General features: G+C 37.7%; 1 pseudogene; it reads left to right on the top strand.

Annotated features, from left to right (window-relative positions):
- The first annotated feature begins 506 nt into the window (after nucleotides 1-506).
- On the top strand, nucleotides 507-18,636 carry LOC133786123 (subtilisin-like protease SBT5.4; annotated as a pseudogene).
- The last annotated feature ends 690 nt before the right edge of the window (nucleotides 18,637-19,326 follow it).

The following is a 19,326-nucleotide window of genomic DNA, read 5'->3' on the forward strand; positions in this document are numbered from 1 at the left end:
TTAAACTCATTTATTAGAATAACATCATTTTAAACATATAATATAATCTACGGTCACTTAGCAACAAATTGTTTTTTTTAAAAAATTAGCAAGAAACTTAAATTTAAAATCTATATATAATATTTAATATTACATTAAATATATAATATATAATCTCTTGTTCCTCTTAAATTTAAAAACTAACTTAAAAAAATTATTTAATTAAAATAAAATATTTATTTAAAATTTATATGACATTAATATAAATTTTATAAATAAAATTACATATTGCAGATATATCTAGTGTTTATATATATATATTTCATGCAAGCCTAACACTCAGAGTTACACATACTCATCGAATATACAATTAATCTAAGTGCCAAGAAAATCAGCAATTAATGCTGAGAAGTGAAATCATTAGGCACTTGAATGCGTTAAAAAAAATTGAAGTTCATAAGGGATATAAATTAATTAGTTATACAAGTTTGAAATATTTTACTATTACATTTAGAAAGTGTTGTTACATGTCGAAAGTATAAATATTAGAATATTTGACTAATCACTTCCCGAAATGAAATAAAATGTCAACAAAGAACACTAATTTTTTTTTTTATATTTTTTTTATTGATAGGAATTTTTCCTGATGGTGGTATAATCATTAAAAATTTAGCCAAAATATATATTTTTTCATTTTAAAAGAAAATATAATTAATTAATAAGAAATTGGTGAAAATAACTTATTTTTTTTAGTAATTTTATACTCTGATCTATTATTTTAATAATCTTTTACAAAATGACATCTGTCTCAAATTCGTCTAAATTTTTTGACAGCAAAAAAAGTCTAACCTCCCAACAAAATTGTATAACTAACCAAGGTGAGTCCTAACATAATTTATTTAGGTTACTAAATTGAAGGATTAATTTAATAACTTATAACTTATAAATTATATATTATCTCATTTTAGAAGCCTCTTGGCTACAAGAAGAACAAAAAGGGGACCATCACAATGTAATTAACTTCTTGTTGATAACATCTTAAATAACTTTTTTCAGTATTTTAATTATAAATATTTATTGCAATCTCAATCCTTTTCCCAAAAAACATAATTTGCAATCTCAACAAGTGCTAGTCCATTAATACAATATAATAATATATATTTTGACCAAATAACTCCCACGTTATACACACTGAAAATTAAATAAAAAACATTATGGTCATTTAGTGACCCACTGGAGTCATCATCATGTCCTTTTGTAATAATTATAAAATTCCAACTCAAATGGGTTTCACTTTCTAGTACTGTTCTCTTAGTGAAATATCTTAAATTGCTTGATTGTTATTTGCCAACCAAATGACTTCATTTAATTGGTCTTTATTTGAATAATTAAAATAAAGATGATTCCACTAACATCACTTTATCTAAAAAAAATCATAATGAACCAAACAAAACCCTACACTTAGAGTTTTGTACCAAATAATCTTCTTGTCAGTGTTTGTACAAGACTTAAAATTCAAATAAGTTGTATATTTTTAGTGTTTAATTGGATTCTCATATTTTCAAATATACATCATTTATCTTCAGAATTACTCTTTTGTGAATTTTCAAATATACAGTTTTCTCAGAATACTTAGTTATAAATCAAAATATGTTAAATAACTAAATATGCTTTCCCATTGTGAAAAGAATTAAGGACCATATATAATTAAAAATGATAGGAAATTATGAAAATATTTTCTTTATTAAACTTTCCCGAATTTTTTTACTCGTTAAAATTACTGATCGTCATTTCAAAAATAAAGGTTGTATTTGGTAAATTTTTTGTTTTCGAATATTTTAAACACAAAAATAGAAATTTTATCTTATTTTTATTTCTTTATTTTTAAAAAATAAAAATATGTTTGGTAATTATTTTTGTTTTTTGTTTTTAAAAACAGAAAAAATAATAAATGCGCTTAATAATTTTTATTTTTATTTTTTGTTTAACAATATGATGTGTTGATTTAAAGAAAAAAAATAAAAAATTGAAAACTATTTAAAAAAAAATTGAAAGTAAAAATAGAGTTACCAAATAAGTTTAATTGTCAAATATTTAATTAATTAAATACAAAATTATATTTTTATGTGTTACCGAACAGCACCAAAGTATTGGAGTAAATTATATTCCACAAACTTTCTTACATACTAATGGAAACACACATATAAATAAAGGAGAAACCGCAGCTAGCTGCTTCAAACAAAAACAATGGCAGCACAATATATTGTAGTGTTGTTTCTTCTTCTCTTCTTTCAATAATATTTCTTATTTTCATTTTGCTTCAATCACCGGTGGAAGCCTCTAAAAAGGCAAGCATACCAATGTGTGTGTATATATATATATATAAATTTATACCAATGTGTGTGTGTCTATATATATATATATATAAATTTATAGACCCTCTTTTATTTGTTTTGTTTTCTCTTCATTCATCTAAAGTTTCTCTTATATGTATGTATTTAGCCATATGTTGTGTACTTGGGAACACATTCACATGGTCTGAACCCTTCTTCAGTTGATCTTGAAAGGGCCACAAATTCTCATTACAACCTTCTTGGATCATACTTAGGAAGGTACGTAGTAATCTACCTTAACAATGCTATGTATATTTGATACATCGTTTTATGATTTTGTTTTCTCACAGATATATTATATATATGCATATATATATAAATGTTCGTATTGTGTAGTGAGGAAAAAGTTAAGGATGCCATCTTTTACTCGTATAATAGACACATTAATGGCTTTGCTGCAATTCTCGACGAAACAGAAGCTGCAGAGCTCCAAAGTAAGCAGCCTTTCAATCATTCATCATAATGTGCTTGATCAATATTTTTTGTTATATTTCTAAGAATTGGTTCTACTATATATATATATATATATATATATAACATTAATATTATTACAGAGCATCCAGACGTGGTGTCAGTTTTTTTGAACAAAGGAATGAAATTGCACACAACACGTTCATGGGAGTTTCTTAGATTAGAAAGATGTAATGGATTCGTTCCTTCGAAATCTATTTTGAAAAAGGCACGCTTTGGTGAAGATTCAATTATTGGAACTTGGATGGTGGTATTTTTCTTAATCTCTACCTTAAACTCATATAAATCTATATATTCTCTCTCATATATACATTTAGACACAAAACTGAACTTTAGATAATTCCAATCAATCAATGATATGTGTTTTGTGGGGTTGTGTTTAACACGAGAATATTTTATATATAATTAAGTAATTAAATTTTAATTTTAATTCAAAATTCATACAACTGTGAACATATTAGTAATGAGTAGTGACTTGATTGGTAGGTGTTTGGCCTGAATCAAAAAGCTTTAGTGAGTACGAAGGAATTGGACCTGTCCCATCAAGGTGGCGTGGAAGTTGTCAACTTGTAATTAATGATAAATTCCATTGTAATAGGTTCATCCTCTATCTTATGGTGCATTTTTTGCACTATTAGTTTCTATTTTGTTATTAAATTGTTAGTTTCTATCACTGTTTTTTTTTTGTTGAATTTTCCATTGTTTAGGAAGCTAATAGGAGCAAAGTACTTCAACAAAGGATATTTAGCATATCTAAAGACTCTGAACGCCTCCACAATCCCATCCTCTATACGTAAACTAAACTTTTTCACCAGTCGAGATGCTAGTGATGGACATGGCACTCACACCCTTTCCACAGCTGGGGGTAGTCTTGTCCCTGGAGCAAGTATTTTTGGGAATGGAAATGGCACTGCAAAAGGTGGCTCTCCCAAAGCTCGTGTGGCTGCTTACAAAGTTTGTTGGTCTCCAATCAATGGCAACCCGTGCTTCGAATCTGACATTTTGGCAGGATTTGAGGCTGCAATTAGTGATGGTGTTGATGTGCTTTCAGTCTCTCTTGGTTCTCAAGCAGTTGAATTTTTTTATGATCCAATTGCTGTTGGGGGTTTCCATGCTGTTATGAACAACATTGCAGTAGTTGTCTCAGCTGGAAACGATGGACCTGATCCTATGACTGTAAGTAGCATTTCACCATGGTTATTAACTGTGGCAGCTAGCACAATTGACCGTGAGTTTAACAGTTATGTAATTCTTGGAAATAAAAAGCAACTTAAGGTAATACAACACACTTTAATCTCTCAATAATTTAATCTTGTGATTTATGAAAATTACTTTCGATAACAAATATATGTATTTTTTGTTGGGTTTATATATTTTTTGTCATATTACTTGTCTGGATTCTGTATTTTAACAAATTACTTTTTGGAACCTGTATTTTGTAAAATGATTTAAATAGAATCCTAAACTCAATTTTGGTCGAAGTTTTCTCAACTGAAATCACAAATAATTCATCAAACTAATAATTTAGAATAAAAATAAAATCATTATGCATAAAAACTGTGTTGTTATATTCAATTTTTTCTTCATCAAAATTGATTTTAAGGATCTATTTGAACAATTTTACAAAATCTAAGGTCTAAAAATGAATTTTTTAAAATACAAGATCCAAACAAGTAATCAGAAAAAACACAGGGGTCAAATGTATAAATTATTTTTTGTAATATAATGTTAGGGAGCAAGTCTTTCTTCAAGTAGTTTGCCATCTCAAAAGTTTTATCCATTGATCGAAGGGGCTAATGCAAAAGTTCCTAATGTTAATCGTACTGACGCGTGAGTATATTTGATATATATATATTTTAAAATCATAATAATTATCTTATTTTCAACATTAATATTTGATAGAGTTTCATGTTTTATAATCCAGTCAACTATGCAAGCGTAAGAGTCTTGATCCAAAGAAAGTAAAGGGGAAGATCTTGATTTGCTTTGTTGGTGGGGACGAAATGGTACCTCTTGAAAAGAGTCAAATGGTTTCTCGTATGGGTGCTGCTGGAGTGATTCGAATTAATCTAATGTCAATTGATGACACCGATGCTGACACCCATGTTCTTCCAGCATCTAATATCAATGCCACTGAAGGAGAATTTATACATGAATACCTCAAAACTACAAAGTAGTAATTATAATTTTTCAGTTTATATCTCCAAGAAATAATTCTTTTAATTATCATCACTTTGACCTATATATATATTTTTATATATATATGCTAGTTTTGTGAATTCAGGTATCCTGTAGTTTACATAACTCGGGCAAAGACTGATGTCAGGTCCCGACCAGTGACCCTCGACCAGAGGGCGCGCATCCTGCGCACGGATTCGTACGGACGAGTGGGCCGAGTAATGTCACGACCAGTGACGCGGCCCACTAAGGGCCCATGGGGCTTGGGCGGTTTAGGGATTATTTAGCATGGATGTACTCCTTCTTCTTAAGTAACTTAGCATAGTGGGTTTACTCCCTTAATGAGCCGGCCATTTAGTTTATGGGCTTGTCCACATGCTTTAGATAGATATTTTAAGGGAAATGGATAGTGGGGAGCTTGCCACTTGTCAACCTAGAGTGTTCTCTAGTTGCCTATATATATGGCAATGCCCACACATGTTTAGGGGCTGCCATTACATTTCTCTATACTTGTAAACACATTTGTTATCAATACAAAGCACGGATTCTTTGTACCTTGTTGCCTTGTTCCTTTCATTAAGTTGCTTACACTCTTTCGGAGTGGTTTTCCATACCCACTCTTTTAGGCTGACTTTGCCGACGGACTGGTGAAGTGCCGCACTCCCTAACCTCGGTGGGTTCGGAGCGTGTCAGGTGGTATCAGAGCTGATTGTGTGGAGAAAGAGTAGAACTAATGGCGGAAGCCACGAAGCAAGTGTCTAAAAAGAAATCTGATCTTAGAGAAGTAGTAACTGAACTAGAAAAACGTCTCGAAACGAACATTTACCTTGTCCATGCCATGGATTCACGAATTGGAGGCCTTGAAGAAAAGTGCAATGATCTAGAAGCAGAAGATGCTGCTATACACGGCTCCATTTCGGATGCACTTCAAATGCAGGCCGAAAGTCTGCGAGATGAAGTTGGAACCATGAGGGATTTGCTGCTCGCAGAAGTAAATTCCATACGAGCCCGGCTCGATGTCATGGAGGTAAACGAAAGAGAGAGAGACGCAGAGTATCGAGAGATGCTCAACCGACAGGAGGAGGCGAATACAGCCACCATGGCCAAGCTTGAAGAAATCCAAGCCGATTGGGCCATGTGTAGAACAGCTGCGTCCGGAGGTGGAGTTTCCACCCCCTCGGTTCACAAAATCGAAATACCAAATCCAAAGTCATTTGGTGGGGCCCGAAATGCCAAGGAAGTTGACAACTTCATATGGGGCCTGTCTCAGTATTTCGAAGCTACCAATATCACCGATGAGGCAGTAAAAATTCGAACCTCGGCTATGTACTTATCCGATACTGCCATGTTATGGTGGCGCCAGAGGCATGGCGAGATTGGAAGACAACTCTGCGTGATGGACTCTTTTGAAGATTTCAAAAGGGAGCTAAAGAAGCAGTTCTACCCCGAGAACGCACTAGATGATGCGAAGGGCCAGTTGAGACGGCTTAAACAAACTGGCGGGATCCGTGAGTATGTAAGAGATTTTACAACTTTGATCCTAGAAGTCCCGAGCACTACCGAAGAAGACTCACTGTTTAACTTCATTGATGGGTTACAACAGTGGGCTAAAGTTGAGTTAAGGCGGAGGAATGTTCAAGATCTTTCTTCGGCCATTGCAGTGGCCGAGAGCTTAACCGACTATACTTCTAAAGAATCCTCCAAACCGAAGGAAACAAAGACGTTTGTTAACCCGAGGAGCGGAGGAGGAGAACGATGGAAGGCTAGAGGGACGACCGATGCTAGTACGAGTCAAAAGGGGAAGACTAAGGAAATGGCCACACGAGACACTGTTCGATGCTTTGTCTGTGCTGGGCCACATTGGGCACGGGAATGTCCACAAAAACGGCTGTTGAATGCTCAGGCAGTCGTTAAACAAAGGGAGCTCGAGGAACAACAAAGACTCGAGGAGCAAGGAGCCAGATGCGGCTCGATGAAATTGTTGAAAGCCCTGAAATCCAGGCCACGAACAAGAGCAGATGGCCAGATGTTCGTGGATATCATCCTCAACGGAATGAAGATGACGGCGCTGGTTGATACAGGTGCGTCTCACAATTTCTTGTCACCCTTTGGAGCGAGGAGCGTTGGGGTAAAGCCTGCTCACGAAGGCGGGGCACTGAAGACGGTAAATTCGGTGCCTATCCCAATAACCGGCGTTGCCAATGGCGTTGAAACCAGTCTTGGTGAATGGACTGGTTGGACTAATTGGTCGATAGTGAACATGGACGACTACAATGTTGTCCTAGGGATGGAATTCTTTGATCAGACAAAGGCCATCCTCATTCCCTACGCCAATCAGGTTTGCATCTTTGATGATGCCGGTCCATGTGTTGTTTCTACCCGAACAGCCATGGAAATTGAAGAGCGAGCGTTGTCCGCTCTTCAATTTAGGCGAGGAATGCACCAGGAGGGTGTGAGTTACCTTGCTATACTGAAGGAGTTTGATGATGAGGTATTATCAGCCCCAACAGTGGAACTCGATGAAGTACAAAGCGTACTGAATGAGTTTGAGGATGTAATGCCGGATGCCTTGCCTACGCAGCTACCCCCTCGACGTGGTGTGGACCACGAGATCGAGCTAGAAGCAGGTGCCAAGCCTCCCGCAATGTGTCCTTATCGGATGGCTCCGCCGGAGTTAGCCGAGCTGCGTAGTCAGTTGAGAGAGTTACTCGTCGCTGGCTTAATCAGACCCTCTAGGGCACCCTTTGGGGCGCCTGTGTTGTTCCAGAAGAAGAAGGACGGGAGCCTTCGGATGTGCATCGACTATCGGGCACTTAACAAGATTACCATAAAAAATAAGTACCCGATACCGCTGATCGCGGATTTGTTCGACCAATTAGGAACTGCTCGATACTTTACCAAACTTGATCTTCGCTCCGGCTACTATCAAGTAAGGATTAAAGAGGGCGACGAGCTGAAGACCACGTGCGTGACTCGATACGGCTCGTACGAATACTTGGTGATGCCTTTCGGTCTTACCAATGCCCCCGCGACGTTTTGCACATTGATGAATAAGGTATTTCAAGATTACCTTGATAAATTCATTGTTGTCTATTTGGACGATATTGTCATATATAGCAACACTCTGGGAGAACACCTTGACCACTTGAAATTAGCTTTTGCGTTGCTAAGGGAAAATCAGCTCTTTGTTAAAAGAGAGAAGTGCACCTTTGCGAGCAATGAAGTAATGTTCTTGGGTCACAAAATCAGAGATGGACTTCTGATGATGGATGGGGCCAAGGTGATGGCCATCCAAGATTGGGAACCCCCGAAGAAAGTCCCCGAACTAAGGTCCTTCCTTGGTTTGGTGAACTACTATCGACGGTTCATCAAAAGCTACTCTGCCCGAGCAGCTAAACTGACCGACATGCTTAATAAAAACAAACCTTGGGTATGGGACGATGCTTGCCAAAGCGCGTTCGATGAATTGAAGGATGCGGTTGCTGTTGAACCTTTGCTGGTCCTGCCTGACTGCGCAAAGCCCTTTGAGGTGCACACCGATGCATCTGACTTTGCCATTGGAGGAGTCCTAATGCAAGACAACAGACCGGTTGCCTTCGAGAGCCGCAAGCTCAACGAGACCGAGCGGCGATATACGGTCCAAGAAAAGGAGATGACGGCTGTGGTTCATTGTCTGAGAGTATGGCGCCATTATCTCCTCGGATCCTTCTTTGTTGTCACGACTGACAACATAGCCACAAGTTACTTTCAAACTCAGAAGAAGCTGAGCCCGAAGCAGGCTCGATGGCAAGACTTCCTTGCTGAGTTTCGCTACTCGCTAGAGTACCGACCAGGGAAAGTAAACGTGGTCGCAGATGCATTGAGTAGGAAGGCATCTCTTGTTGCACTCAGTCGACCACTGGGCACTCTTGTGGCTCGGATTAAAGAAGGATTGGCACACGATCCTTTGGCCAAAAGTTTAATCACTATGGTCGAGGAAAAGAAGACGCGAAAATTCTGGCTGGTCGATGGTTTACTCTATGCCAAGAGTCATCGAATATATGTGCCTAAATTTGCCAGTCTTCGAAAGGAGCTCATTAAGGAATGCCACGACTCCTTATGGGCTGGGCATCCGGGAATGAAGCGCACTCTGGCGCTCATAAAGGCGATTTACTATTGGCCTCAACTTCGTGATGATGTTGAAGCCTATGTCCGCACCTGTCTTGTCTGCCAACAAGACAAACCAGAACAGCGCTCACCAGGCGGGTTGCTGGTCCCTTTGCCCATTCCTGATAAACCATGGGAGAGTTTATCTATGGATTTTATTACTGGCTTTCCAAAGTCAGATGGTTGCGTGAACATAATGGTGGTTGTTGATCGATTCAGCAAGTATGCAACCTTTATCCCGGCCCCGACCGAATGTACGGCGGAAGTAACAGCGAGACTCTTTCTGAAACACGTTGTGAAGTTTTGGGGAATACCCTCAAGTATCATAAGTGATCGAGATCCTCGTTTTACTGGTCGCTTTTGGACCGAGTTGTTTAAACTCCTTGGTACGGAATTAAACTTCTCAACTTCGTTTCACCCTCAAACCGACGGACAGACTGAGAGGGTGAATGCGCTGGTCGAGTTATATCTGAGGCACTATGTTAGTGCGAATCAGAAAAATTGGGCAAGTCTGCTTGACGTTGCCCAGTTTTCATACAACCTTCAGCGAAGCGAGTCCACGAGCAAGAGCCCGTTTGAGCTGGTCATGGGAATGCAACCTCAGACGCCTCACGCGCTGGTCGCGAATTACGACGGGCAGAGTCCCGAGGCGTTTAGGTTTGCGAAAAATTGGAGTGAACAGGCCGAGTTGGCCAGGGCTCATTTGATGCGAGCCCAGAAACGGATGAAGAAGTGGGCGGATAAGAAGAGAAGGCAAGTCGAATTCCAAGAAGGTGATCTTGTCTTGGTGAAGATGTTGCCTCAGCAGTTCAAAGCCTTGCGGAGATTCCACAAAGCTTTGGTTCGGAAATACGAAGGCCCATTCCCGGTGCTCCGGAGAGTAGGCCAGGTCGCCTACAAACTTCAGTTGCCTCCACAGTTGAAGATTCATCCAGTATTCCACGTAAGTATGCTGAAGCCTTATCATGGTGACAAAGAAGACCCCGAGCGGGGAGTGTCTAAACGAGCCCCTACGGCCATGACTACTTCTTATGATAAGGAAGTCGAGTGTATTCTGGCCGATAGAGAGATTCAGAAGAAGAGGATCCCCAGATACACGGAATACTTAGTTAAGTGGAAAGGTTTGCCAGACGAAGAGGCTAGTTGGGAACCAGAATCCCTTCTCTAGCAATTCAGAGATCACATCCTACGTTACAAGGATGGTGATGCGACGGGGACGTCGCGAGCTTAAGTGGGGGAGGGTGTCAGGTCCCGACCAGTGACCCTCGACCAGAGGGCGCGCATCCTGCGCACGGACTCGTACGGACGAGTGGGCCAAGTAATGTCACGACCAGTGACGCGGCCCACTAAGGGCCCATGGGGCTTGGGCGGTTTAGGGATTACTTAGCATGGATGTACTCCTCCTTCTTAAGTAACTTAGCATGGTGGGTTTACTCCCTTAATGGGCCGGCCATTTAGTTTATGGGCTTGTCCACATGCTTTAGATAGATATTTTAAGGGAAATGGATAGTGGGGAGCTTGCCACTTGTCAACCTAGGGTGTTCTCTAGTTGCCTATATATATGGCAATGCCCACACATGTTTAGGGGCTGCCATTACATTTCTCTATACTTGTAAACACATTTGTTATCAATACAAAGCACGGATTCTTTGTACCTTGTTGCCTTGTTCCTTTCATTAAGTTGCTTACACTCTTTCGGAGTGGTTTTCCATACCCACTCTTTTAGGCTGACTTTGCCGACGGACTGGTGAAGTGCCGCACTCCCTAACCTCGGTGGGTTCGGAGCATGTCACTGAGGTAGAAATAAAGCCATCTCCAGTTATGGCTTCATTCTCATCAAGAGAACCTAATATCGTCGAGCCAGCTTTGCTCTACCTTCAAAATTCTATAACATATTGTGATTTTTCTCTTCTCTTTGTTAGTATGTGTTATCTTATCATTTATAAGAGCATACATTACTCCACTCATCACCAAATTAGTTTTGAGATAAAAACCTCATGCTTCTTATCATGCACTATTTCCTACTTTCTAAACCACTTTTCACATTCTAACATTGTATCATGAGCTAAATAAAACTCTAATAAGTATGTATCTGATCCAAATCAAACCGGTCCAAAAAGAGAGGGAAAAGAGCTCATTGTGATTCAGGGATAGTGAGTCGAAAAGAGCCAAAACAGCCAAAGAACCACCTATGATCAAGCTGTGCAAGATTGGTGAGCAAAATTAGCAAACTCTAACGAGTGTGTATTCGATCTAAATCCAAAACCGGTCCGAAAAGAGTGCCAAAAAGAGTCCATTGTGATTCGGGGATAGTGAGCTGAAAAGAGCCACTTACGATCAAACCGTCAAAATCTGGTGAGCAAAAATAGCCACCATCTTGGGGATGTTAGAGAATAGAATCTCACATGAAAAGTATGTGTGGGATCATCGTACTATTTATAAGAACACGAGTTACTCCACCCATCATCAATTGGTTTTGAGATGGAATTACATGCTTCTTATCATGCATCATTTCCTACTTTCTAAACAACTTTCCACATTCTAACCTTCTTTAATGAAATGTTAACTAATTTTCTTCACAATACATTAATTTACAGCCGGACATCACAGCACCCGGAGTGAATATTCTTGCTGCATTCAGTGAAGCTATTGGACCATCTTATCTAACGTTTGACAAACGTTGGGTCCCATTCAATACTATGTCGGGTACTTCAATGGAATGCCCTCATGTTGCTGGGATCGTTGGTCTTCTTAAGTCTCTTTACCCAGATTGGAGTCCAGCTGCTATTGATTCAGCTATCATGACTACAGGTATATATATATTTATAGTACAATTCTCCGATAGAGACTACACTTTAAGCTCTATCGGTGGAGCTTTTCAGTGTTCTCGACTCGCGAACAGTTTTCAGCGCGAATTTTTTTTATGACCGTATATATTGTAGTTGTTTAGAGCATCCTGTAAATTTTCAGAAAATTCTGAATAATTTACAGTACCGAAAACTAGGTTCAAACATGTTGTTTTCCACGTGCATAAAAAAAATTACTCACGCATGCAACAACATGTTTGAACCTAGTTTTCGGTACTATAAACTATTCATATTTTTTTTAAAAATAGCACCGATGGTCTAAATAGCTACAATATACACGGTCATAAAAAAAATTACACAAAAAACAGTTCAAAGAACGAGAACAATGAAAGCCCTACCAGTAATACTTAAAGATTCCCAATATTTATATACAACAAAATATTATATGTGTTAGGATATTCCATATTATTACTCATTAAAGTAAACTATTTGCAGCCAAAATACAAGATAGCAACAAAGAACCATTGTTGGACTGTAATATGAAAAAAGCAACACCGTTTGAATATGGTTCAGGCCATATCCAACCAAATCGAGCTATGGACCCTGGACTTGTGTATGATATAACTATTGATGATTATCTGAACTTTTTATGTGCTCATGGCTATGATGAAAAATTGCTTAAAAAATTCTCCAAGAAACCACATAAATGTCTCACCTCATTCAACCTAGCCAACTTCAATTATCCTTCCTGTTGTGTGGATCCAGTCATAAGCCAATACCAGAAATCAGTTACAACAAACTCTTAACAGTTTAGCAAAAACAGTTTATATCTAAACCTTACCAAATACAGAGATATATACATATATAAATACAACTAGTTCTGTAGAGCCGAATCTCACCAAAGCTTCAAGACTAGCGAGATCCAATAACCCAGCCCCTTTTTCCTTCTTCCTTGTATTCTCATTCCGAGAGAGAGAGAGTGAGGTTTTTGTTTTCATGCAAAAGAAAGAAACAGAGAGAAAGTGAGATTGATAGAAAAGAAGAAAGAAATAGAGAGTTTAGAAGAAAAGTTACAAGAGATTACCAGCTGTTCTTCTGTAGCTTGGAATCTCAGAAATTGTTGTAATCACCATTGTTTTAGTGCAAAAGCCAACCACATCTCTGAGGCGAGCTCAAGAGGACGTAGCCCAGTTTATTTGGGTGAACCTCCATAAATATGTGTGCTCTTCTTCCCTTCTTCCTTCTCTTCTTCTTTGATTGTTTTTGGGGGTACTTGCTGTGTATTTGTATATGTGCCCTAACATTCGTTTTATCTCTGTTTTGTGTGGAACAAAAGGAAAGCTTCATCTGATAAGTACAAAAACAGATGCTATATTAAATATCATTGATAAAGTAGAACAGTAAAGCAAACGTGTCTAAATCTTGGCCATATTTCTGTATTGAGTGAAAGGTCAGGTTTGACCTTGTGGTGTCTAATCTTTTTGCTGAGTTGGTGTAGGGTTATAAGGGTAATTAAACCTTACAGTGGTATCAGAGCCAGGTTTCTTGGCTGGAAGGTTCAACTCAGAGGTGACACCAAGATTCTACAAGATTGGAGGAAGAAGATCCCCAAGTGGCAGGAGACAATCAAGAAGAGTTTGAGGATATTTCATTATCCGAACCTACTGAGAATTCTAAACCTTTATCTCGTTTAAATTCTAAATTTACTAAAATAAGCAATATTAAAGTAGACATTGACAAGTTTGATGGGTCTGGTGATTACAGAATTTGGAGAAGAAAAATCAGATCTTTACTTGCACAACAGAAGCTATTAAGGGTGTTAGAGGAACCAATTGACTGGCCAGAGGGTACAACCAAGATACAGCAAGAAGAATACCTAGAAACAGCTATAGGGATCATTATCTTCAATCTTTCAGATGCAATAATAAGATTGGTAGATAAAGAGGAAACACCAGCTAAAATCTGGAAGAAGTTGGAGGAGCAATTCCAACAGAAATCACTCACAAACAAGATTTTCTTGAAGGAAAGAATCTTTGGGTACAAGATGAGTCACTCTAAGACTTTAGAGCAAAATCTTGATGAATTTTTAAGGATGCACATTGAGCTTGCAAATTCAGGGGAGAATGAGGCATTGAGTGATGAAAACCAAGCTATCATTATTCTAAATTCTCTACCAGATTCTTATAGGGAAGTCAAGACAGCCATAAAGTATGGTAGAACAGAAATCACATTGGAAGAAGTGATTTCAACACTCAAATCAAAGGAGCTTGAAATGAAGAGCGAGAAGTTGGGCTCATCAAATGGGGAACTTAATCTAAGTCATGGAAAACCACATCACAGAAAGCAACATCATCACAGAGGACGAAGTCATAGTCGTGGATTTAGTAGAGGCCCAAACAATGGAAGAGGCAGGGATTCAAAAGATGGAAAAGTCATACTAGGCAACAACCAATCATGTCAGATAGAAGGTTCAGGAACAGTAAGTTTTAAAATGTTTGATGGGGGTGATTAGATCTCTCACAAGGGTCAGGTATGTTCCTAAACTTGCTAGAAATTTAATTTCTATAAGTATATTAGATGACATGGGAATTGTAAGTAAAATTGAGGCAGGAACTATGAGACTAAGCAAGGGAGCTATGACAATTATCAAAGGCCATAAACATGAAGGATTGTACTACTTACAAGGAGAACCTGTGATTCAATGCAACAACACAGTAGCTCAATCACCTGAAGATCTAAAGGCTGTCCTATGGCATAAACGATTGGGCCACATAAGTGAAAAAGGGTTACAAATGATGAGTGAGCAGAATTTACTTGGAAATGATAAGGTTAGTAAGGTTGATTTCTGTGAGTCTTGCATCCTAGGCAAGCATCATAGACTTAAATTTAAAACTGGTTTGCACAAGACTAAGAAAATACTAGAATATGTTCATTCAGATCTTTGGGGGCCTGAAAAATGATCTACTTTTGGGGGCTGTGTTTATTTTATGTCCATTATAGATGATTATTCTAGGAAAGTATGGGTTTTTCTACTTAAACATAAGAGTGAAGCATTTCAAAAATTTACTCAATGGAAAATTTTAATGGAAAACTTAACTAATCATAAGGTCAAGACCCTAAGGACAGATAATGGACTAGAATTTTGTAATGATCAATTTGATAATTACTGTAAAGAGACAGGTATTTAGCGACATAGAACAGTAAGGTTAACACCACAACAGAATGGTGTTGCCGAGAGAATGAACCGAACCTTAATGAATAAGGTTAGGTGCTTACTAATCCAATCTGGATTAGCAAAAGGATTTTGGGGAGAGGCTGTTTTAACAGCAGCCTATCTCATTAACAGATGCCCATCTAGTGCTATAGACTTCAAAACACCAGAAGAAATGTGGTCCGGTAAGCCACCTGATTTGTCAAATCTGAAGGTATTTGGTTGTGCAACCTATGCACACCAAAGTGTAGGAAAGCTAGAACCTAGAGCACTTAAATGTATTTTTCTAGGCTATCCTGAAGGTACAAAAGGTTACAGGTTATGGGTAAGGGAAAATTCTGGTATGAAAACTATTATAAGTAGAGATGTTATATTTAAAGAAAATGTTTTCCCTTGTGTTTCTAACTCTGATTCTAGTGCAGGAACTCTATTAGAAACTAACAATGCAGGCACAACAATAAGCTACCAATCTAACATCCAATAAGAAACACAAGAGCACCATGAACCCGACACAAATCAGGTGGAAACAACCCAAAATGAAACAAATCAAGATGATATTTTTTAGGTGGAACCTACAGCAGAAACACAGCAAGAAACAGAACCCCTAGTTGACTATCAGTTAACAAGAGATAGAGCTCGAAGGATACCCAAGCCAAATCAGAAATTCAATTTCAATGCCTAGAATGATGTGTTGGCATATGCATTCCTAAGTGCTATGGAAATAAACTGTTCAGAACCTAACAGCTATGAAGAGGCAGTAAATGGCAGCAACTCAGTAAAGTGGAAAATGGCCATGGAGGAGGAAATGAAGTCTCTGTTAAAGAATCAGACTTGGAAGCTAGTAACTAGACCTAAAGGGAAGAGCATAGTGGCATGCAAATGGTTGTACAAATTAAAGGAAGGAAACAGTAAAGAGGAACCAACAAGGTACAAGGCCAGATTAGTGGCAAAGGGCTTTACTCAGAAAGAAGGAGTGGACTTCACTGAAATATTTTCCCCAGTTGTAAAATATAAGACCATAAGGATAATGTTGTCTCTAGCTGCTCAATACAACTTAGAAGTGAATCAAATGGATGTAACTACAACTTTCTTACACGGGGAACTAGAAGAAGACATCTATATGGAGCAACCTATGGGTTTCAAAGCTAAAGGAAAGGAGGAGTTGGTATGTAAATTAATCAAGTCTCTATACGGACTCAAACAGTCCCCTAGACAATGGAATAAGAGATTTAATGCCTTCATGTACAAAAGGGGGTTCACCAGGAGCTATTACAACACATGCTTGTATTTCAAAGGTTCAAAACTATATGATGTGATCTATCTACTACTCTATGTGGATGATATGCTGATTATAAGTAAAGAAAGGTCAAAAGTAGATATGATGAAGGGTTGGCTCAAAACTGAATTCGAAATGAAAGATCTAGGGGAGGCTAACAAGATTCTAGGTATCGACATCAGAAGAAACAGAGACAAAAGAACACTTACACTATCTCAGGAAGATTATATTGAAACGATTATAGAAAAATTCTCAATGAAGGATGCCAAGACCACTAAGCAACCTATGACCAACCAATATCAACTAAGTAAAGAGCAATGTCCCAAAAGTCAGGCAGAAATAGAAGATATGCAGAATGTTCCCTACTCTAATGCTGTTGGATCCATAATGTACCTAATGGTATGCACTAGACCTAACCTTGCCTATGCTATAAGTGTACTAAGTAAATATATGTCTAACCCTGGAAGAGAACACTGGAATGCAATGAAATGGGTTTTCAGATACTTAAAAGGCTCTACTCATATTGGTCTTAAGTTCACTAAGAGGCCAAACAACAACCTAATTGAAGGGTATAGTGATGCAGATTATGCTGGAGACAGAGACAGTAGAAAATCCACCTCTGCCTATTTTTTCTTACTAGGAGGTGATTGTGTAAGTTGGAGGGTTCAACTACAACCTGTGGTTGCCCTATCCACTACTGAATCAGAGTATATAGCAGTTACAGAAGCTATTAAGGAGGCAATCTGGATCAAAGGCTCAATGGAAGAACTACAACTACTCAAGGAAGAACCTATAATCTACTCAGATAGTCAGAGTTGTATACAGTTATGCAAAAACCCAGTATTTCACGACAGGACAAAACATGTTGAAATCAAATATCATTTTATCAGGGAAAAAGTGACACAAGGAATTGTACAAATCGAAAAGGTACCTACTGATGAAAATCCTGCAGACATGGGTACTAAAGTTGTATCCCTTAACAAGTTCACTCACTGCATGAACGTGCTAGGGATCAGTAATGGTGGATGACCATTACACAACTAAGAGTTAGGACCCTCAGAGATACTTGCACTATACTAAGTGACTTATGAATGAATCCAGGTGGAATTTGTTGTGTGGATCCAGTCATAAGCCAATACCAGAAATCAGTTACAAAAAACTCTTAACAGTTTAGCAAAAACAGTTTATATCTAAACCTTACCAAATACAGAGATATATACATATATAAATACAACTAGTTCTGTAGAGCCGAATCTCACCAAAGCTTCAAGACTAGCGAGATCCAATAACCCAGCCCCTTTTTCCTTCTTCCTTGTATTCTCATTCCGAGAGAGAGAGAGTGAGGTTTTTGTTTTCATGCAAAAGAAAGAAACAGAGAGAAAGTGAGATTGATAGAAAAGAAGAAAGAAATAGAGAGTTTAGAAGAAAAGTTACAAGAGATTACCAGCTGTTCTTCTGTAGCTTGGAATCTCATAAATTGTTGTAATCACCATTGTTTTAGTGCAAGAGCCAACCACATCTCTGAGGCGAGCTCAAGAGGACGTAGCCCAGTTTATTTGGGTGAACCTCCATAAATCTGTGTGCTCTTCTTCCCTTCTTCCTTCTCTTCTTCTTTGATTGTTTTTGGGGGTACTTGCTGTGTATTTTGTATATGTGCCCTAACTTTCGTTTTATCTCTGTTTTGTGTGGAACAAAAGGAAAGCTTCATCTGATAAGTACAAAAACTGATGCTATATTAAATATCATTGATAAAGTAGAACAGTAAAGCAAACGTGTCTAAATCTTGGCCATATTTCTATATTGAGTGAAAAGTCAGGTTTGACCTTGTGGTGTCTAATCTTTTTGCTGAGTTGGTGTAGGGTTATAAGGGTAATTAAACCTTACACTTCCATTGTGGTAACTAGTCTAAGTTCAAAATCAATGATAGTTACTAGAAAAGTTAAAAATGTTGGTCCTCCAGGAACTTACAAAGCATATGTGAGGGCTCCAATTGGAGTTTTTATTTATGTTAAGCCTCCTAGCTTGAAATTTAGCAAAATTGGTGAGGAAAAGAAATTTGAAATTATTTTGATGCCAAAGGTTGTTGGAAAGCCTAAAGATTATGTCTTTGGACAACTGAAATGGTCTGATGGAAATAAGCACTATGTCAGGAGTCCTATTGTAGTCAAGTACTAGAAGAAAGGTTGTATATATAAAGATAAAACATGTAAAATATTTTGATTATATATGTTATGACATTTTAGTTTATCATAACTACTACTATTCAAGCTAGAAATGCTCTAGCAATAATAATAATTTTTTTTTCTTCTAAGAATATTGTTGGAGTGATCGTTTGGGTATCTGTTTACCTATAGTTTAATTTATTCGATAATATCATTATTATTATCATGTTGAAGAGAACAAGAGTGTTTATGTTTGACAAGAATCATGAGGCTCCATCTAAAAACTAATTAATGATTAATGGAGTTATATGTGTATTTATTAATGATTCAATATTCTTACATTAATTTCATGTGGGACACAGTAGTCTAATATTTCCTCTCAAGATGGTGGCGATTTTTCGTTCACCAATCTTGAATCATCTGATCACAAGTTGCTCATTTTTTAAACTCACTTATTTTTTAGATCTCAAGTGTCTTTTCACACTATACGAATCTCGTGTGGCTTGGCTCACTCTTTAGATGGGTGTGGATCAAATGTCTGCTAAGGAATTAGCTCATGATATACCATGACAAGAATCATGAGGCTCCATTTAAAATTCAGTTGGTGATTAGTGAAGTTACACATATTCTTATTAATAGTTCAATATTCTTACACTTATTTCATATGGAACACGTTTAATAATGCTTGTATGGTTTGGACAAT

The sequence above is a fragment of the Humulus lupulus genome, chromosome 6 (genome assembly GCF_963169125.1).
Source record: "Humulus lupulus chromosome 6, drHumLupu1.1, whole genome shotgun sequence".
NCBI classification, from domain to species: domain Eukaryota; kingdom Viridiplantae; phylum Streptophyta; class Magnoliopsida; order Rosales; family Cannabaceae; genus Humulus; species Humulus lupulus.